This window comes from Microcaecilia unicolor, chromosome 10 (genome assembly GCF_901765095.1).
Source record: "Microcaecilia unicolor chromosome 10, aMicUni1.1, whole genome shotgun sequence".
Classification (NCBI taxonomy): domain Eukaryota; kingdom Metazoa; phylum Chordata; class Amphibia; order Gymnophiona; family Siphonopidae; genus Microcaecilia; species Microcaecilia unicolor.
Window position 1 is genome coordinate 14,731,581 of NC_044040.1, and position 22,640 is coordinate 14,754,220.

The 22,640-nt window shown below is 45.4% G+C and overlaps 1 protein-coding gene and 1 long non-coding RNA gene across 2 annotated transcripts in view; one reads left to right on the forward strand and one right to left on the reverse strand.

Moving 5' to 3' along the window:
- Positions 1-22,640, reverse strand: part of LOC115478998 (plexin-A4-like) — a 950,498-nt gene that overhangs the window by 363,289 nt on the left and 564,569 nt on the right.
- LOC115479108 lies at positions 1,725-13,433 on the forward strand. Its single transcript, XR_003943609.1, has 3 exons — positions 1,725-1,737; positions 4,063-4,067; positions 13,352-13,433. It is a non-coding gene; the product is annotated as an uncharacterized LOC115479108 (long non-coding RNA).

The following is a 22,640-nucleotide window of genomic DNA, read 5'->3' on the forward strand; positions in this document are numbered from 1 at the left end:
CACGCTATTAGCATTAGCCAGTTAAATGCTATTTACCCAGTCAGGAGCCATTCCTAGCCAGTTAAATATCGCTGAATATCAGCTGGTTTATAATTATCCCCCCCCCCCCCCCCCCCAAGAGTGCAATAACACAACCAAGACGATTTCAGCACACTTTGCAGGTGCATTCGTGCACAACCCACCAAGAGTTTGCATGAAACAGTTTTAATGTACACCTTGCCATACGGTTAATGCCTACCTACAACATGATTTCTGCTCCATTTAGCTCGTTAAGTGCTGCTGAATATCTGCCCAGATGATATTTCCAAAGGGAGGTATATCAAAAGATACAAATGCATTTGAAATGTGCTACAAGCACCCAAAGTAATTTTTTTTTTTTTGTTACATTTGTACCCCACGCTTTCCCACTCATGGCAGGCTCAATGCGGCTTACATGGGGCAATGAAGGGTTAAGTGACTTACCCAGAGTCACAAGGAGCTGCCTGTGCCTGAAGTGGGAATCAAACTCAGTTCCTCAGGGCCAAAGTCCACCACCCAAACCACTAGGCCACTCCTCGAGTTGTGGAGTTTTAACCATTCTCAGCACTAGTAGGTCATCAAACACCAGCATCAACCCCAAATCATGGAGGCGCCGTGGAGGGGCATAATCGAACAGAAACGCCTATCTCCATGGGCGTTTATCTCCGAGAACGGGTCCGTGAAGGGGCGGACCCAACCGTATTTTCGAAACAAATAGACGTCCATGTTTTATTCGCCAAGTTGTGAGCTGGGCGTTTTTGCTTTTCAGCGATAATGGACAATGAAATCGCCCAGCTCAAAAACGAATAAATCCAAGGCATTTGTTCGTGGGAGGGGCCAGGAGTCGTAGTGCACTGGTCCCCTAACATGGCAGGACACCAACCAGGCACCCTAGGGGGCACTTTTACAAAAACAAAACAAAAGGTAAAAGAGCTCCCAGGTGCATAGCACCCTTCCCTTGTGTGTAGAGCCCCCCAAATCCCCCTCAAAACCCACTGCCCACAAGTCTACACCATTACTATAGCCCTAAGGGGTGAAGGGGGGCACCTACATGTGGGTACAGTGGGTTCGGGGGGGGTTGGACGACTAAGCATTAAGCAGCACAATTGTAACAGGTAGGGGGGGATGGGCCTGGGTCCACCTGCCTGAAGTCCACTGCACCCCCTAACAACTGCTCCAGGGACCTGCATACTGCTGCCAGGGAGGTGGGTATGACATTTGAGGGTGAAAATAAAAAGTTGTGAAACATCATTTTTTGTGGTGGGAAGGGGTTTATGACCACTGGGGGAGTCAGGGGAGGTCATCCCCGATTCCCTCCAGTGGTCATCTGGTCATTTAGGGCACTTTTTGGGGCCTTATTCGTGGAAAAACAGGGTCCAGGAAAAGTGCCCTAAATTCTAGCTAAAAACGCATACTTTTGTCCCATTATCTGTGAAATGCGCCCATCTCTGTTTGGCAGATAACCACGCCCCAGTTCCGCCTTCGCCACACCTCTGACACGCCCCCATCAACTTTGTCCGCATCCGCGACGGAGTGCAGTTGAAAACGTCCAAAATCGGCTTTCCATTATACCGCTTTATTCGTTTTTGTGAGATAAACGTCCATCTCCCGATTTAGGTCGGAACTTGGGCGTTTTTCTCGTTCGATTATAAGCTGGATAATGTCCTATCTGTGATGGAGTGGTAGGAACATTGTGGGCCCCTGTTCCAGGAGAAAAGGGTTATACACCAAGATTGAGTGGCATGGTGAAGTGACATAGACCCAACAAGAAGTGATTTTGTAGCACCTCTGGATTCTACCCTCATCCCACGAATGGAGGGCTGGCTACATATACAATCGTAAGTTTGTAGAACAGTTAAGTCTTCCTGTTATCTAAATGTCGTTAAGTGGCAAAGACTTTGCAGAAAGTTATGTGTCACTGTGAAATACGTTCCATGACTCTACGGTGAATAAAGAAGCTCTGAGCATTCAGTGCCCTTATAGGGACAAATTTTCAAGGCTTTTGAGAGTTTCACTGGAGTGTGAGTTAAGTCAATTTACTCACAGACTGGTAAAGAAATTAAATAAAAGTGTGACTTAACACCTACCAAAATAAAACCCAGCCCCGTGTGCCCAGCTCAGTGAAATCAAACTTCTGTTTTTGGCCCTGGTGTTGGGTAACTGACCCAAAAAGCTAGCTGGTGCCTGGAACTGTATGAGTGAAACCAGGGTTACAGCTGTAATTATCAATGAGTGTACAGCAGTGGGGTGATTTGCCTCCTATCTGTCATGAAACACCAATACTGCATAGAGGCCGAGCCGTCCCTTAAAGGCAATGTTTTGCAGATACTAGTTCAAAAGCAAGTGATATTTCTTCCTCTCACCAGTCATCAGTCGGCACTGCGGCATTTTTCTTTCTAAATACCAAGCACCAACATAGCTTTCATTACCGAGGGAAGCGTTTGGCTGTGATATATTGTTCTAGATATCCCAAATTCCCCCGCCATGCTGCCCCTCTTCAATCAGGGCACAGTCTTTTATACCAGCTGTCTGCCTTCCTTTCATCCCTGCACCTGAGAACAAAGTAATCGTCCGTATCATTTGTGATAATAAATTGAATGTATTTAAAGATAAAATAACCCTTGTGCCTAGGCTGGTTAGGACTCATTATTTTTCAAGGCTGTCAAACCCCGATTAAATCAGACAATAGCATTTTTTTCCAGCACAGCTGACCCCTTTTCTGTAATATAAAAAACAGGATCTCGGCACTTTCTCCTCCGTTTCTTCCCTGCAGAATTTGGTTTTCTTATCGCACCACAGTCACCTTCTAATGCCTGATCAACACTCTCCTCCTCTGCCCCCTATGCAAGGATGTCTCATGGCTGCTCAAGATGGTTAGCTAATAGCTTTTAAGCTGGAACTTGAACATTCTCAGAGCGCTCTGGTTAAAAGAGGTATAGCCATGCACACAAATTCTACCCATGACTTCTAAAGACTATAGAGCAGCCCACAGATTCTGCATAGGTTACCCAAAGACGGGCGTCAATCCCAGATCTATGTATAAACTAATTAGCCAATTAAATGCCACCACCCAATAACTGGTGAATGACTAGGTTAGGAAGTGGTTAAGTGGAAGGCGACAGAGGATAGTGGCAAATGGAGCTCATTCTGAGGAAAAGGATGTTACCAGTGGTTATGCCACAAGGTTCGGTTCTCGGGCCGGTTCTTTTTAACATTTTTGTAAGCGATACTGTTGAAGGGCTGTCTGGCAGGCTTTGCCTCTTTCCAGATGATACTACAATAGGGTAGATACCCCTGATGGTGTAGATAACATAAGGAAGGACTTAGCAAAGCTAGAGGAATGGTCTGGAACTTGGCAGCTTTGGCTAAAAAATGCAAGGTCATGCATTTGGGCTGCAGGAAACCTGAAGGAATAATGCAGTTTAGGACGTGAAGTACTTTTGTGCACGAAAGAAAAGCAGGACTTGAGTGTGATCATATGTGTTGATGTCCAGGTGGCCAAACAGGTAGAAAAGACAATAGCGAAAGCTAGAAGGATACTTGGGTGCATAAGGAGAGGATTGGCCAGTAGGAAAAAGGAGGTGATGATGCCCCTGTATAAGACTCTGGTGAGACCTCACTCATGGGCAGATGGTCAGAAGCAAACGCGGGTGCTAGAGGCTATTAGCGCCATACTAGCGTCTGCGTTTGCTACCGCCCCATGATCAGAGCCCCCGAGCACATGAAACAATGCGCTCGTGGGCTCTGAATGCAACAAGCATGCAAATGCATGCTAAACAGAGCTCTTAGAACAAGTAGCATGCAAATGCATGCTAAACATATTCCTCCCCAGTGATCAGCGAGCCAAACATTGGCGTGCTGTCCGCGGCAAACCCTACAGCAACTCGGAGCTGGCTTTAGGGCTTGCAGACCATTGGGGAGGAATGGTGAGCCCTCTCCAGGATGCATTTGCATGCTAGCAGGCCCCCCATTTCCCCAAATACAACCCCCCCCCCCCCGCAGAAGCAGAACCCCGACCCCCAGCCAGCAACAAGGGGACTAGAGATCTGGTGGAACTCCAGTCTCCTTGACCCCCCCCCCCTCCGACACAAGTTAAGGGGAGGCTGGAGATCCAGTGGGTCTCCAGCCCCCCTAATCCCCCTCGCATCCCCCTCAAAAAAGCCCTGGTGTCTCACTGGGCCGCAAATCAACCCCCCCCCCCCCCAACCTGATGATCTAGCGGCCCTCTTTCCCGTCGACTCCCCCCCCCCTGAACCTTTGTTGATGGAGGAAGGTACACTCCCTCTTCTTCCAGCAGTGCCGCCTTGAAAATGGCGGCACCCAGCCCTGACCAATGCACCCCTGTGCTAGAAAAATTTTTTCCCAGTATGCTGGAAATGGCACATAGTCGAACTGGAACTACTGACACTTTGTAAAAGGGCCCCTCCATTTGGTATGAAGCTTCCTGAACACAGGATTCTTATTGCTCTGCTCCAGGCCTCAATTTTAAGTTTACGGCTACTGTTCCAGCTTTCTGAGCTGCTTGTTGATTCCAGGTCCAGGCCCAAGGCCAGATTTGCCTATAATCTAGACAAACCTAGGGCCTCACATTGCAAAAGGCCTCACACTTTACTAGCATGGAACACTATTAAACCTATAATTTACGACCTATTTAGATGAGGGAGGACCCCTTAAAAATTACAACTTAGGGGCCACAACATGCATAAATCTGGCCCTATATAGGTCTGCAGTTCTGTTTCACTTCTAGCTCTTGCTTCCTGCAAATTCCAGGTCCTGTGCCTCTGTCTGCCTGATCCCAATTTTTGCTACTTGTGTATTCTAGATAAGTGCTTCCATTAATTAACTCAAGTGCAGCTCTGACTCTCAGCCTATGCCGGATTCAAATTTCAGCACCTAGGTTTGGGGTGCGGCTCCACCCCAAGCCCAAGAGTACTTTAAGGGAGGTAATATGACACTTCTGCAGCACTGTACATACTTACAATAGAGAGGGTCCCTGCTCTGTGGAGCTTACAATCTAATAGGAACACACAGACGACAAACAAGAGGATTCAGGAACTTTATTACAGTGAGTAAGGTCAAAATTGACAAAGCTGTGATCAGAACCAGCCAGGGTTAAACATTAAACTCCAACCTCAAAGGTGAACTTTCAATCAGGATTTAATTAAGGTCAGAGCAAAAGCGTTGACACATCAAATCAGGCCAGCTATCCCAGGCGTAGAGGGAGAAAGTAATGAACCACCCGATATTTATCCCGTGGAAGTAAGCGGCATCTGAGCCACTCAAAGACGCGGGCTGAACTGACCTTGATGATTGAATGCTGGGTCATGCATGGCTCCCGACACTGAATATCCAGGTATGAGTGGTCACCCATGCATTAACCAGGCACCAGCCAATAAAAGACCAGTGTCCGATTAACTGTAGAGCCTTTTTGCTATCCTAACCTTCAGTGATAACTTAGATGGACAAATGCAAGATGATGCACATTGGAAAGAATAATCCGAATCACAGTTACCTGATGCTAGGGTCCACCTTTGGGGTCAGTGCTCAAGAAAATGATCTGGGTGTCGTTTTAGATAATACACTGAAATCTTCTGCTTAGTGTGCAGCAGTGGCCAAAAAAGTTAACAGGATGCTAGGAATTATTAGGAAAGGTACAGTGAATTAGACCAAAAATACTACAATGTCTTTGTATCACTCCATGGTGCATCTGCACCTTGAGTATTGTGTTCAGTTCTGGTCACCATATCTCAAAAAAGATATAGCGGAATTAGAAAAGGTTCAAAGAAGAGCGACCAAGATGATAAAGGGGATGGAACTCCTCTCATATGAGGAAAGGCTAAAGAGGTTAGGGCTCTTCAGCTTGGAAAAGAGACGGATGAGGGGAGGTATGATTGAGGTCTACAAAAACCTGAGTGGTGTAGAATGAGTAGAAGTACATCGATTTTTTACTCGTTCCAAAAGTACAAAGACTAGGGGACACTCGAGAAAGTTACATGGAAATACTTTTAAAACAAATAGGAGGAAATATTTTTTCACTCAATGAATAATTAAGCTCTGGAACTCTTTGCCGGAGGAGGTGGTAACAGTGGTCTGTTATTGAGACAGATATGGGAAGCAACTGCTTGCCCTGGGAATTGTAGTATGGAGTGTTGTCATGATTTGGGTTTTTGCCAGGTACTTGTGATACTGCAGGATACTGGGCTAGATGGACCATTGGTCTGACCCAATATAGCTACTCTTATATTCTAAAGTTCTTAGTTGACCAAAAATCTCCACTAAGTAGGCCTTCAACCCACATTCTCCCCCCCCCCCCCCCCCCCCCCCCCCCCCCCCCCCCCGCCTACCCCTAACCTAACCACTGAAAATCGTGTGCCGGGTCACTCAGTGGGGTTTAACCAGACAGGAGCCTCTCCTGCCTGGATAAACTCTTCTGAATAGTGGGCAGGAAATGTTTTAGTAGAGCTTTGAATGTGTGCCGAGAAAGAAAGACAGGGAAATCAAAGAGAATCCAGAGGTTGCAGGCTGAGGGGAGTAGAAAAATGATAGTGTTGTCTATAGAGAAAAAGAAAGAGGAGCAAGTAGGTTTGGAATAAAACATGAGCTTTCCTATCCTGACCAGGCTAATTTTTAGGTGACACTGGGACAACCAGGCAATGATATCACACTGGGCCTTAGATCTAGACTGGATTCTGGGTGAAAGTTCTTGTGCAGAGAGAAAGATATAGCATTTATCATTATAAAATGATACTGAAAGATGTAGAGATTAGTAATTGGTGTGGACGGTAGACTAGATGGGCCATATGGTCTTTATCTGCTGTCATTTTCTATGTTTCTGTGACAGATCAGAGCACTAGGAGGGCTCTGCTGATGTTCTGGGAGTGGGAGGAAAGGAGGGGGACCAGAAGGGGGGGCTATTGATGTTCCAAGAGGTAGGGGGAGGGACCTGGTCAGATTCAGGCCGATGTTCAGCCAGGACCTGCATAAATGTCCTAAGCAGGTCCTAGCTGAATATTTATCAAGACCCACATAAGACCTGGCTGCTAGTATATGCTAGTATATGCCCAGCGAGTTTTCTATATGATATTCCACTTAGGTACAACTCCCTGTAATCCTCCAGGTGTACCCTCCGACCTGAGGTAGGTCAGCAGTACTATTCCAGCACAGCTCCGGAGATATCTGCCAGGGAAATTATCCCAGCGGTTTCAAGAATGTAATCCCAAAAACAAACAGTTTAGAAAAAGTAGTTTTTAATAATGCAGTTCCAAACGCAAAGCAGTTCAGGAATCTCCACAGCTTCAAAAACACAGTTCATAAACCAACAGGACATGAATCTCAGCAGTTCCAATGATGCAATTCAAAATAAGAAATCCCAAAAGCAGAAAACGTTCCACAAAGAAAAACAAGCAGTTCAAATAAAACAAGCACTTCCAAACAAGCAGTTGAGAAATCCCATCAGCAGTTCAGAGGCAGAGAGCTCCCAGGGGTCCCCTCCCCCCTCTGGCCAGCTCTATCTCCTGGCTTCCTCCCACTTGACCCCGTCACTCCCTGGCTTCTCCACGAAAGCCACTGCCTTCCCTTGTTTACCCAGACCCGGCACCAAGCGGTTACCTGCTGTCTGAACCTTTTACTTTTGGATATTGCCAGAGCTGCAATCTCCATCGGCTCCTCTTGCCTCACTTCTTCCTCCTTTTCTTGCCCCTTCCATTCCATGGGCTCCTCACCCCACCCATTCCCCAGCTGATCCTCCTCCCCCTGATTAGCTCTGCTTAGAGGCTCCCCCTCCTTTCCTGGCCTCCCCTCCGTGTCTTGGGTTTCACCTTTACCTGCCTTTCCCTTGGGCTCCACTGGGGGCTGCTGGGATAGGAACTCTTTGATTCTGTTGTAAGACTTCCTCAAGGGCTGCTGGGAATCATAGTTTCTACCCTGCCTCCAGCCCTCTGGGGAAAATAATCTATGCTTTCTCCTGATATGTGGACCTCCCTGAGCTAAGAATCTGGGTTGTCCCCTCCTCTGGGCCGTATCTTCTCCTCCGCCGGTACCCCCTCCCCCCTCTGTTCCCTTATCCCCTTCTTCACAATATCCAGGACTAATTCTGCTCATGGTGGTCAGCGTTTAAAAAGAACCTCCAACTGCTATGGGCTGAATATTGACTGGTTTGTCACTGGTAAAAGTGCATTACATTCTGCCACTCTAAAGACTGCCAAGGTGTCATCATTAATAGAGTTACTACTACTATTAATTATCATTTCTATAGCGCTACTAGACGTACGCTGCGCTGTACACTTGAACATGAAGAGACAGTCCCTGCTCGACAGAGCTTACAATCTAATTAGGACAGACAAGCAGGACAAACAAGAGATAAGGGAATATTAAAGTGAGGATGATAAAATAAGGGTTCTGAACAAGGGTTAGGAGTTAAAAGCAGCATCAAAAAGGTGGGCTTTTAGCTTAGATTTGAAGATGGAGCTTGACGTACCGGCTCAGGAAGTCTATTCCAGGCATGTGGTGCAGCAAGATAGAGTTGAGACGATTTACTAACATGTACTACCTTGTTACCACATGCTAACTCTGTTAATGCGCATTGTTCATAAATAAATCCCATTCATAAAACAGTACCTGCAGCAAATAATGCACATTAATGTGTGTTAGTATGCGGTAGCATAGCGATTCCAATAATTGCTTTATAAGTTAACAAAACGAAACAAAGATGTTGGCTTGGAGAGTGATGCATGAATGGTGACACCCAAAATGACTGTTGGCGGCCTCTCTTTGCTAGCCTGCAGCACATGAGAGGCTTTTCTTCGCTCGGCAGTCGGCACGTCTCATTCCTGAACAATAGCAGATACAGCAGGAAGCTCTACTGCACATCCTCTCTGCAGAGCGATATTGTTCATCCTACAGTTCCATTCTCTCTAGCAATTACTCATGGAAGACGACCCATTGTTCTTTGGCAAGGGAAGAGGTTCAGCACATGGAGAATGGATTCAGTTAAAACAGCCACACTAGTTAAAAATATTTCAGTAATTCAGCTGGCAGTGAAAACAAACAAAATCATTCAGATTTCTGCGCTCTGCCCACCTTCCACTAATTGCTGAGGAGGCCTAAGAGGAATGTTTTTGGAAAAGGTTTTGAAAGACCTCTGCGAAAAGTCTCGAAAACAGTAAAAACCATTCACTCGATGGTTTAATGCAAACTTCATTTTAGCACTAATCTTAGCATGTCTAATTGGTTTTCCCCTCCCCTGATGTTTTTCAGACAGATCATAGGGTAATTGCTCTCGGTCAGTTTTGTATTTTTTTTTCTGACATATACTAGCAAGTTTTATATACATATAGAGAGTGGTTCAGGCCCAATGTTCAAAGCATACCTGGAGAACTGGGTTCGATTCTTGTGAGCCTGGCCAAGTCTCTTAACCTTCCATCGCTATTCTGGACCACTGACACACCCCAGCTTGAATGTAAGTGGACTGGAAATGTGGTATGTGGGAAGAGTGGCCTGAGAGTGAGCAAAGACTGTGAAGTTTGTGTACAATAGTTTTTTTGTGGCCTGGGGCCGGAGCTAGATCACGGGTGAGATCCAGGTAGTATATGTCTGACCACTTACCACCTAAATGTCAAAGATACATTCACACTTTATAACATTCTATAGCACCCACCTGTGGTTAACCCTGCAGCTACCTGAAGGGTCGGTCGCTGTGAATGTGCTCTATACTAGAACCCTCCTCCCACTGACTGGGTCCCGCTTTCCTCTGGGCTAGTCTCCCACTCTCAGGTTATTCCCCGGTGATTTCTAGGCCACACTCCAGAGGTCCCACAGTTCCTACAAAGCACCCACAGACCCAAAAGCACAAACCAGGATTCTTAGTCAGTCCAGGACAGCAGAGTCAATAAACTAATGACGTTTATTGTCACAGAACTTGAACAGTGAACAGAAAAAAAAGGTGAAATCAGCAAACAATAACAGGTAACTGAATATGGATCAATTATTAAACTATCTAAACATCTGTTTACTACCTGGGTAGTACCCGGGGAGTTCAGGAAATGTAGCTGCTCACAGGGCCCCATTGAAGAGATCTTTCTTTCTCGGCTCCCTGGCCCTATGCAAGTACCTCCTAACTAGATCTGAACTCCTGGGCCAATCAAAGCCCAGAGCACCAGCATTGAAAATATCTGGTAAATGGTACTGCAAATTGCCTTTCCACATGCTTAAACTGAAAAAGAGAAAGTCTTTTTCTACAACAGCTTTAAAACACAAAACAATCACCATCTTCTGGCCAATTTGGAGAATTACACTTCAAGAAATAATTTAGTTTATAGGCTTAAAAGCCCACTGTTTCGTCACAGCCCCCTTTCCAAATACATATTCCCACAAATTCTATAAATTGTGCTCATAATTGCGCACATCAAATTTGTACATGCAATGTAATTGAATAACAAGCCAATTACACCTGGATTCTATATAGCATGCCTAGCATTCTGTGCCAAAATCCAAGCGTATTCTGTAACAACGCACAAAACTTAATTGACTTAACAAGCCAGAGTTAACGCACTTAACAAGCAATAATGAGCACTAATTGGCAATAATTAGAATTTATGTGCATAACTTTATGGGTATTCCGTAACGCACTGCGCCTAAATTCTAATGCGTGCAGGCAAAAAGGGGTGTGGCTACAGGCAGAGAAATGGGTCTTTCATGGGCATTCCAAATTTACGTGCTTTGTTATAGAATATGGCCCTCTGCGCCTAAATCTACATGCCGGGATTTATTCCACATTTTCGTTGCTGTAAATGGAGATGCGTCATTCTAAGCGCTGGGATATCAATTAAGCTTATAGAATACTTTTAGGCAGAAATATTGTCCATGTGGATTTTTTAGGCGCCATATACAGAATCCCCCCTCAATGCCAATAATTGGGCAGTTCACTGGCTTCCTATCCGTTTCCGCATACAATTCAAACTCCTCTTATTGACCTATAAGTGCATTCACTCTGCAGCTCCTCAGTACCTCTCCACTCTTATCTCCCTACACTCCTCCCTGGGAACTCCGTTCACTGGGTAAACCTCTCTTATCTGCACCCTTCTCCTCCACTGCTAACTCAGAAACCCCCCGCCTCCTACATTCATTCAAACGCTACATAACTGCAGCTGCGCGAACACAACCACAAGCACCTGCAGCTCCAATGAACGTGCTCAATAGAGCTAGATGGAGAAGGGTCGACAGCGACGTGCGCAAGTCAGAAGGGTCCAGATAATTATTATTATTATTTGTTGCATTTGTATCTCACATTTTCCCACCTATTTGCTGGCTCAATGTGGCTTACATTATGCCGTAATGGCGATCGCCATTTCCGGAATGAGAAATATAAAGTGGTATTGCATTAAAGTTCATAAGTGACAGAGTAAATTAAGCAGTCAAGTATAGAGAATTCATTTCCGGATTCTTTTTTTGTTACATTTGTACCGCGCGCTTTCCCACTCATGGCAGGCTCAATGCGGCTTACATGGGGCAATGGAGGGTTAAGTGACTTGCCCAGAGTCACAAGGAGCTGCCTGTGCCTGAAGTGGGAATCGAACTCAGTTCCTCAGTCCAAAGTCCACCACCCTAACCACTAGGCCACTCCTCCACTGTTGCTACTATTTGAGATTCTACATGGAATGTTGCTATTCCACTAGCAAAATTCCATGTAGAAGTCGGCCCTTGCAGATCACCAATGTGGCCACGCAGGCTTCTGCTTCTGTGAGTCTGACGTCCTGCACGTACGTGCAGGACGTCAGACTCACAGAAACAGAAGCCTGCGCAGCCTTCTACATAGAATGTTGCTAGTGGAATAGCAACATTCCATGTAGAATCTCCAATAGAGGCAACATTCCATATAGAATCTCCAATGGTAGCAACATTCCATGTAGAATCTCCAATAGTAGCAACATTCCATGTAGAATCTCCAATAGTATCTATTTTATTTTTTGTTACATTGTACCCTGCGCTTTCCCACTCATGGCAGGCTCAATGCGGCTTACATGGGGCAATGGCGATCGCCATTTCCGGAATGAGAAATATAAAGTGGTATTGCATTAAAGTTCATAAGTGACAGAGTAAATTAAGCAGTCAAGTATAGAAAATTCATTTCCGGATTTTTTTTTTGTTACATTTGTACCTCGCGCTTTCCCACTCATGGCAGGCTCAATGCGGCTTACATGGGGCAATGGAGGGTTAAGTGACTTGCCCAGAGTCACAAGGAGCTGCCTGTGCTGGGAATCGAACTCAGTTCCTCAGGACCAAAGTCCACCACCCTAACCACTAGGCCACTCCATGAGAAATAAAGTGGTATTGCGTTAAAGTTCATTAGTGACACAGTAAATGAAGTAGTCAAGTATAGAGAGTTCGGTTTTGTCCAGTTCTGGTATAAGTTTCGTTCTCTGGTGTTTAGGATGGATCATTATGGTATGCCTTCTTAAACAGGTTGGTCTTTAGTGATTTTTGGAAGTTTGTTGGGTCGTGTATTGTTTTTATGGCGTTTGGTAGTGCATTCCATAGTTGCGTGCCTTTGTAGGAGAAGCTGGATGCATATGTTGATTTATACTTTAGTCCTTTGCAGCTGGGGTAGTGGAGATTCAGGAATGTGTGTGCTGACCTTTTTGTGTTCCTGGTTGGTAAGTCTATGAGGCCTGACATGTATAATGGTTCACTGCGGCCAGGCAGTGTAAAACACGGGACAGAAGCCTTAGCTGGCAGGGGTTGGGGAACCCTGCCAGCCAAACCGGCAGCACCGGAGCCAATTTGGGGGGGGGGGGGGGGGGGGGGGGCCCAGACCCTGTGGCCCTCTGTAGCTACACCACTGCCGCCGGGTGGGTGCACTAACCGGGTGATAGTGTTGATTTGATGTGCACTACATGTATGGAAGCCCCTTCCACTGCTTTGTTAAAGAACCCTTAAGTGCTATGAAAATGATCCCCTATGTCAAATACGCAGGTATTTATAGAACAGCCGTTACTTTTGTACACATACATACACACGCTAATATTCTAAACATTTGCATGCAGAAAAGTTAGTGCCTATTTTACAAACCAGTGTGGCTATTCCAGAAACCCGCTTGCTGCTCTAATAGGACTGGCCATAACATATGGAAAATCTCGCTTTGATAGTGCGCACCCTCTCCGTGACAGTCTTCACTGGCTACCCATTAAGGACCGTATTGAGTTCAAAGTCTGCGCCTTAACACATAAGATCATTTATGGCGAAGCACCAGTTTAATGCGTGACTTGATTGGTTTACCTCCCAGAAATGCATCGGTGTCATCTCGTACTTATCTTATTCTGCACTATCCTTCCTGCAGGAATCTAAAGTACAAGTCAATCTACGCTTCATCCTTTTCGTACATCAGCCCGCAATCCTGGAATGCTTTGCCGAGACTACTGAAAGAGACTACGGATCACCTAACATTTAAAAAAATCACTAAAAACTTATCTGATTAGTAAAGCCTATCCCATAGTCCACAATACACTTTGATCCCCATTTCCGTTTTGTTTGATTACCCACTTTTTTTCTTATGTCCGCTTCCCTTTTGTTGCTTCTGTATTCCCTTCCGTATTCTCTTTTTAGCTGCTTCGTTATTGTATTTGTTAATTTTTTATAACTATTATATCTTGCTGTATTATGTAATTTTCTTGTAACTTTGTTAGCCACATTGAGCCTGCTCAAGCTGGGAAAATGTGGGATACAAGTGAACCAAATAAATATGAAGTTGTCATAAAGGCTGCTATGTACTGTCTCATTCACATTGTGGGGGAGGGGGGGTGGAGGCGGTCAGTGACCACTGAAGGAGTACGGTGGTGTCATTCCTTAATTATTGCAGTGGTCATCTGGCCATCTACAGCAGTTTATTGTGGCTTATTCGTTAATAAATCAGGTCTAGACCAAAACATCCAACTTATGCTTGTGTTTTGTTCTATTATTGCAGAAAAACTTGCAAGTGTTAGGAACGCCCAGATCCCGCCTTTAACACAAAGTTATTCAAAGTCGTTAACTCGCGACAGGATTGTGAAAAATTACAGAAGGACCTTACGAGACTGGGCGGCTAGATGGCAGATGACGTTTAATGTGAGCAAGTGCAAGGTGATGCATGTGGGAAAAAAGAACCCGAATTATAGCTACGTAATGCAAGGTTCCACGTTAGGAGTTACAGACCAAGAAAGGGATCTGGGTGTCGTCGTCGATAATACGCTGAAACCTCAGTGTGCTGCTGCGGCTCGGAAAGCGAATAGAATGTTGGGTATTATTAGGAAAGGTATGGAAAACAGGTGTGAGGATGTTATAATGCCGTTATATCGCTCCATGGTGTGACCGCACCTTGAGTATTGTGTTCAATTCTGGTCGCCGCATCTCAAGAAAGATATAGTAGAATTGGAAAAGGTGCAGCGAAGGGCGACTAAAATGATGGGATGACTTCCCTATGAAGAAAGACTAAGGAGGCTAGGGCTTTTCAGCTTGGAGATAAGACGGCTGAGGGGAGACATGATAGAGGTATATAAAATATTGAGTGGAGTGGAACAGGTGGATGTGAAGCGTCTGTTCACGCTTTCCAAAAATACTAGGACTAGGGGACAAGCGATGAAACTACAGTGTAGTAAATTTAAAACAAATCGGAGAAAATTTTTCTTCACCCAACGCGTAATTAAACTCTGGAATTCGTTGCCAGAGAACATGGTGGAGGCGGTTAGCTTGGCAGAGTTTAAAAATGGGTTAGACGGTTTCCTAAAGGACAAGTCCATAAACCACTACTAAATGGACTTGGGAAAAATCCACAATTCCAGGAACAACATGTATAGAATGTTTGTACGTTTGGGAAGCTTGCCAGGTGCCCTTGGCCTGGATTGGCCGCTGTCATAGACAGGATGCTGGGTTTGATGGACCCTTGGTCTTTTCCCAGTGTGGGATTACTTATGTACTTATGCCCCTGACAAGCCCCCTTGTCATTTGAATGCACTTCTGACGGACTTCATAGAAAAACATCTAAAAATTGGTTTTGAAAATATCAATTTGGACGTTTTTGTGAGAAAAACATCCAAAGACAGATTTATGCCACTTTTTGCACATTTTTCTCTTTTGAAAATGAGCCCCATTGCCACTCGCAAACTCACACGCTGTCCATCAGTACCACCCACGGTCCTGCACTCAGTTTTCTGGCAAACTGCTTCCATTTAAGCAATTTTTCTTCTTTGTTTTCTTTCTAAATGCAAAGACACGCTCCAGCTTTTCCCCGTCTGTTGTCTGCTGTAATAACCCACATGCTGAGAAGCTGAAGAAACATGCCCGCTCTGCTTTTACCAAGGGAAAAGTTTATTACAATTTATATCAGACTCTCCTCAGTCTTATTAAACACATAGAAGACATTTTTGTACTTTATTCTGAGTTGTTATTTGCTGGTCTACATATGTAGTCTTCCTGAAAATAATAATCATAATTAGAATTTGGTGCTTCTATATCGTCTTTCCAATTTTAGCTCCAGGAAACTAAGAACAATATGTGTGTTCGTTCTGCCTTGTTTGATGTTAACATCGAAAGGGAAATTAAAGGACCCTGTTTACTAAGCTGCTAACCATGTAGGTGCCCATAGCAATATTATGGGTATCTAAACGGTTAATTCTCACTAATGCTTAGGGCCAGGGCCGCCGAGATACTGAGCCGGGCCCGGGGCAAGGCCGCCCCCCCCCCAATCGCTACCACTGTCGCCTCCCTCTCCTGCTCCCAGGATAGAGGTCTATAAGCTACTGAATGGAATGGAACGGGCCGATGTGGAGCGTCTGTTTACGCTTTCCAAAAATACTAGGACAAGGGGGCATGCGATGAAGCTGCAGTGTGGTAAATTTAAAGCGAATCGGAGGAAAATGTTTCTTCACTCAACACGTAATTAAACTCTGGAATTCACTGCCAGAAAAAGTGGTTAAGGCGGTTAACTTAGCGGACTTCACAAAAAGGTTGGACGGCTTCCTGGAGGAAAAGGCCATAGAATGTTATTGAATGGACGAGGGAATAATACAGTATTTCTAGGATGGGTGGGACAAATTGCTTGTTCTTTTGGCCGCTGTCGGTGACAGGGTGCTAGGCTCGATGGACCCTTGGTCTGTCCCAGCATGGCAATGCTTATGTACTTAATGTATTGTACTGTTTTGGGATCTTACCAGGTACTTGTAACCTGAATTGGCCACTGTTGGAAACAGAATACTGGGCTTGATGAACCTTTGTTCTGTCCCAGTATGGCAATACTTATGCACTTATGTATCTGATCTGCACCTAATTTAGGCATTGGGATTTACACCAAGTAAAACGTGGCCTAAATGGATGTGACCAAATTTGGTCATGTGGCAAGCCGCTCGGTGGAACATTAAGTCCATTCTATAAAATGTAGGCATACTTTAGAGAATACGTCTAGGCATAATTTTTTTCCTCACAGATTTTTCAGGCACCATATATAGAATGTAGCCCAACATGTGTAAGTTTACATAAGAGCATGATATAAGCCATCCTAAGTTAAACAAAAAGGTCCACTTTGCCCAGCATCCTGATCTCAGAGAATGTCTGATCTGAGTCAATAGGAATGCATTGCAGATCTGAAAGGGTAAATCTGTTCTTTGCAGCGCATTCCTAGATTCCTTGACTACATTCTCTGGCACAAATTCCAGAGCCTGACTGCGCATTGAGTGAAAAATAACTGTTTCCGATTTCAGCATTCCATAGACAAGGCTACCTGTTAGTTCCTAATCCTAATACTATTTGAAGGAGTAAATCAGCATTCACTGCTAATCTGTTCATGACTTCATAAACGTTTATCATATCCCCTCCGAGCAGTCTCTTCTCCAAGCTGAAGAGCTCTTACCTGTTTAGCCTTTCTTCATAAGGGAGCTGCTGCCAGCCTTTCTTGTAGTTAATCTTTACCAGTCCATCTTTTTTGAGATGGGGCAATCAGAATTGCACACGAGAGTACGATAAATGATTCTCCATTCCTTTCTAAATAATTCCCAGCATTCTGTTTGGGTTTTTGACTGCCACTGCACCCTGAGCTATGGATTTCCAACAAATTGTCCATGAAGACTCCAATATCCTTTAACACTGTATACTTATTGCATTTGTATCCCACATTTTCCCACCTATTTGCAGGCTCAATGTGGCTTACAGAGTTTTATTATGACATAGTCATTCCAGGATATCAGATACAATTAGTAATATACAGAGATTAAGAAATGGAAGAGAGAAGGAAGGTGTTGGGCAGGATAGTATAGATGGTGGATTTTAATAACTGGGTGGGTTGGTGAGGTAGTTTTGTAAGGCTATGGGTTCTCTTTGTAGGCCTTATTGAAGAGATGTGTCTTCAAAGATTTGCGAAAGTTAGTTATTTCGTCCGTGGTTCTCAGGGCTGTAGTTAATGCATTCCACAACTGCGTGCTCATGTAAGAGAAGGTGGCACTTTCATGTGCTGCCACGTCAAATCTGGAATGCCTAGCGTTGCCACAACAAGCCTACAAAGCCTGGCAAGAGAAGGGCAGCAGATCAAGTGGGAGATCTGCAAAAGCCATCCACAGAAGGACAGAGGACCAAGTGGCCAAACTGCAAAGGGCAGCCACGACGAAAGCCAGACGGGACACGGAAAAGGAAGTCAACTGCGCATCATTTTGCACTTACCCGCATTTAATTTTATCTTCCATTTAGAAACCCAGGTCTTTAATCTGGCAAGGTCCTTCTGATGCTGTAACTACTTTGAATAAGTGTGTGTCATCTGCAAATTTGCTCAGTTCATTGTTCTTTACATCAAGGTCCTTAATGAATATGCCAAATACAACTGATCCCTCATGATTTTTTTGATTTATTATCTCATTGTGTCTTTCTGCTGTTCACTGCCTTGAGCTATTTTTAGAATGATGATATTAAGTTTTATAAAATAAATACTTAAGGTAGTTTTGCCATGCAGAGAAACCATGAATTTTATGTCTTTTATACCAGTTACTATTTTTACAACTTATGTAAGCGTAGCCCAATGTTGCTTTAGTCTTATTATTCTCAGTGGTTAGTATCTTCCAGAACCCTTTTATTTTTATTCATGTCTGGATTCCTATCTAGGAAATCCTAATACACAATATGGAAAATCTGGGAAACTCAAAAATTCTATCTGATCTTTTGGGTTTCAGGCTGGAACCAAGGCTGGAATCTGGTATCATGAACTTTTATTTACAACTGCAAGAGATTTTTCTGCATCTTTATCCCCCTCCCAAATTACTTTAAGCTAATCATTACTTTAATTTAATCAACCTGAGGTCACGCCTCTACACACCTTCTGTAATCCTGAGAAGTAGCCAGACCCGGTATTTTGGATGGGCCCTTCCACGTGTCCCCTCCCCGCCCCCCAACCACACACCACAAATATCTTCCCGGACATATTTTTTAAGAACATAAGAGGGGTTTTTTTCACCTACCCCCCCTATCTTCTCCCTCTCCTCTGCATCGTCCCGGCATCTGCACTCCTGTCTCTGAATGTATCCCTCTCAGATGTCAGTACAGGCATCCTAGGTGCCTGCGGTGACTCATTCTTGCTGCTTGCACCAGTCCCAAAGGCTTCCATCTGCCATGATCTGCCCTCGCTGATGTCATTGCCTGTTTCTTGTACGGCAGAATGTAGCAGATAGAAGCCTGCAGGGCCGGCGCAAGCAGTGAGAATGAATCACTGCAGGCGCCGAGACACCTGTACCGAAACCAGGGAGGGAAGGGGTTCAGAAACCGGAGTGTAGATGCCAGGATGCCGCAGAGGAGAGGAGGGAAGAGAGCAGTGTGGCGTTGCAGCTGGGTGATTGGGTGGGCCTGTGCCCACCCAGGCCCACCTATAGCTACACCACTGCTCTAATCCTGTATCATGGGCTCTATAACTGGTCGCTAACTGTCAGCCTTGAGGATGATCACAACCTCCTCCCTCTATCTACTATGAGGACTCTTTCTGCAGTATCTCAGCCCTAGCCATCCAGGGAACTAGAAGAGTGGAAGACCTGGGCCAGATCCCTCACCACCACCCCCACCCACCCCCAACTGGGCAATGCATAGAGCTGCCATTGGCCCAAGGGAGACATCTTGCTTAATTTTGAGTAACTATAGTAACCAATGAGTCATAGAGTACTCCCTTCATACCTCGATCAGTAGGGGGAATACCACTTAACATAGCCTTAGGAGACCTTCCTTCCTATCATCAAAACTTGGCCCGCAAATGAAAGGGAAAGAGAAACAGAGTTTTGTTAAGACTGGCCTTTCCATCACAATTTTCTAGGAGTATAAAGGATAACAACTAGGTAGACTAGCACATAAAGTTTAAGGTCAGTTACATCAATGTTTTGACATTTACAATTTCCCTCAGGATCTTAAGGAAGATCATAAATGTCGAGACGCAGATGTAATTGACCTTAAACTTTATGTGATAATGTGGCAAATCTTGATTTTTTTTCTGGATTTCTTAACTGCTTTGACATATTCTAAGCTATGTATGTGTATAATTTTTCTTTTCATGTTTGCGCCTCCCAACTCACTCTTATGTTATGAATGAAACCTTCATCCTAAGGCAATCATCCCCTTATCTACATCATTAACCTTTACAAATGTCAGTGGCACCCCCATAAAATCATGGTAACAAAGCAACATAAAAACTAACTGTCCCATTCAGATTGCCCAATATGGATTTGGGTGTGCTCCTGAGATGTGCATGCAACTCAATTGGCTAACGAGCTGTTAATCAATAACTAGATGCTAACAACCAATTACCAGGGCCGCAAAGAGGAGGGGATGGGGGGTAAAATTTCCCGGGTATCCAAAGGGGGCCCGGCACCGGGGTCTTTCTGTCTCTCTCTCTCTCCTGCTCCTGACGGGACCCAAGGGATCGCATCCTGACAGGAGCAGGAGAGAGAAAACTCCGGTGCAGGGCCCCCCCTTAGAAGCTGGGGAGGACCCAGAAGAGCAGACACTGCAGGTCTTCCTCCAGCATTGCTCTTCTCTCTGCCCATTGCTTGCTACCGAGCATGCCCTGAGAGAAAACGCAGCCGCAGGGACAGGCAATCGGCGGAGTGAAGAGCAGCGCTGAAGGAAGACCTCTTCTGTTGGAGGGGCCTCGGGATCCCCGCCAGTCAAGGTATTTCAATTGCAGTTGCGGTAGTGATCTGGGGGGGGGGTGGCAGCGGCGATGATCGTGGTGGGGAGCGGCAGCGGACGACGATTGTAGAGGGGGGCAGCGGTCCTACCCTGGGCCCACCGGCGGCGGCCCTGCCCCAGTTCAGTCTCTCAGTGACCCTGCCATTACTGACATTAACTAGCACATAGTAGGATTTGTGCATGCATCTGGCTGCATATTATTCAGTGATGCTGGGCACCCAAATCCCATATTGCACAACTGAAAAGGGGACATGGCCATGGAAGGGATATGGGCGGGTCAGGGGCATTCCAATAAATTGCGTGCAGTGTTATAGAACAGTGGCGTAGCTACGTGGGGCCGGGGGGCCCGGGCCCCCGTAGATTTGGCCCTGGACCCCCTGCTGATGACCCTCTCGACCTCCCTCCCACCGCCAACCCTCCCCCATCATCGCCGTGGGCTACCTTTGCTGGCGGGGGACCCCAATCCCTGCCAGCCGAGGAGGTCCTCTTCTTCTCGCGAAGGCTTTGTTCTGTTTCTGTGAGTCTGACGTCCTGCACATACAACAAGCAGGACATCAGAAACAGAACGAAGCCTTTGCGGGAAGAAGAGGACCTCCTCGGCTGGTGGGGATTGGGGTGCCCCGCCAGCAAAGGTAGGCGATGGCAGGGGAGGGTTGGCAGCGGGGGGGAGGGTCGAGAGGGTCGTCGGCAGGGGTCGTCAAAGTTGGCGGCGGCAGCAGCAGGGGGTCGATAATGGTGGGGGGGGGGGGTCGATGGCGCCGGAGGGGGGCTAAAATGTGCCCCCTCATCTCGGGCTCTGGACCCCCCTCCCGCCGAAGTCTGGCTATGCCCCTGTTATAGAATAATGAGTCAGGACACCAGGTTTCAGCAGGTTTAAGTCAGGTGCGCAGAGAATTGGTAGTGGAGGAGTGGCCTAGTGGTTAGGGTGGTGGACTTTGGTCCTGAGGAACTGAGTTTGATTCCCACTTCAGGCACAGGCAGCTCCTTGTGACTCTGGGCAAGTCACTTAACCCTCCATTGCCCCATGTAAGCCGCATTGAGCCTGCCATGAGTGGGAAAGCGCGGGGTACAAATGTAACAAAAAAAAATAAATGCAAAGTGATGCACATTGGGAAGAATAATCTCAATTACAGTTACCTGGTGCCAGGGTCCACCTTAGAAGTCAGCACTCAAGAAAAGCTCTGAGGGGCCCTTTTACTAAGGCGCCAAAAAGCCTATATGTGTCCAACATGTGTCAATTTAGAACTATCGCCCGACTACCTCGTGCCCCGGGTGGTTTATGTGCATCCAATATGTGTGGTTGAAAATACATTTTTATTTTCTACTGCGTGACGCTAATCGGGCGGTAATCAACAGTGTATGTATGCTGACGACTACCGCCCCAGTTTACGCATGAGACCTTACCGCTAAGTCAATGGGTGGAAACAGAATACTGGGCTAGATGGACCATTGGTCTGACTCAGTACGGCTATTCTTATGTTCTTAGCGCCCTTTATAGAATAGCGCTTAGCGTCAATCTTTTCCTGCTCCCACTTTTCAGTTATTCCCATCTCTATATCATTTATAAATATGTTAAAAATCAGTGGTCCCAGCACAGACCCCTGGGGAGTCCCACTATCTACCCTTCTCCATTGAGAATACTGACTATTTTACCATGCTCTCTGTTTTCTATCTTTTAACCAGTTTTTAATCCGTAATGGACTAGGTTCCATATATCGCGCCAAGCATTCCATGAGGAAATCAAAGCGTGTTCTATAAAGTATGCTTTAATTTAGGTGTACGTTATAGAATACACCAAGTGCTGGTCCATGCAACTAAATTTAGTTGTGGCCAATTGCGCCAACTAAAACCTGGTGTAAAAACCGATGCCTAAATTAGGCGTGGAATGGGTGTATTCTATAACATCATGGATAGATTTTAGAAATGCCCATGACCCACCAATTCCACACCCATAACCACACCCACTTTTCAACTATGCGACTTAGAATTTATGCACACCACATTACAGAATACGCTTAGCAAGTAGTGTGCATAAATTCTAATTAATTCCAATTAATGCTGATAATTTTTTGTTAATATCCAATTATCAGCACTGATTAGCGTGTTAACTAATTAAGTTATGCGCATTGTTATGGAATAAGCTTCGTTTTCCACATGAAAATCTTGGCGCAATATATAAAATCCCAGGGAATATGCAGACTTAGCTTTGCCATAGTTATGGTGAAGCTGCAGAGGTTGAGGGCAAAGTTCCTTTCGGGTGCGATGTCTCTAAATGGGTTATTTGTGTACATATAGAAACATAGAAACATGACGGCAGATAAAGGCCATATGACCCATCCAGTCTGCCCATCCTCTGTAACCCCTAATTCTTCCTGTTCCTAAGTGATCCCAAATGCTTATCCCATGCCTTTTTAAATTCTGGAACAGTTCTCGACTCTACCACCTCC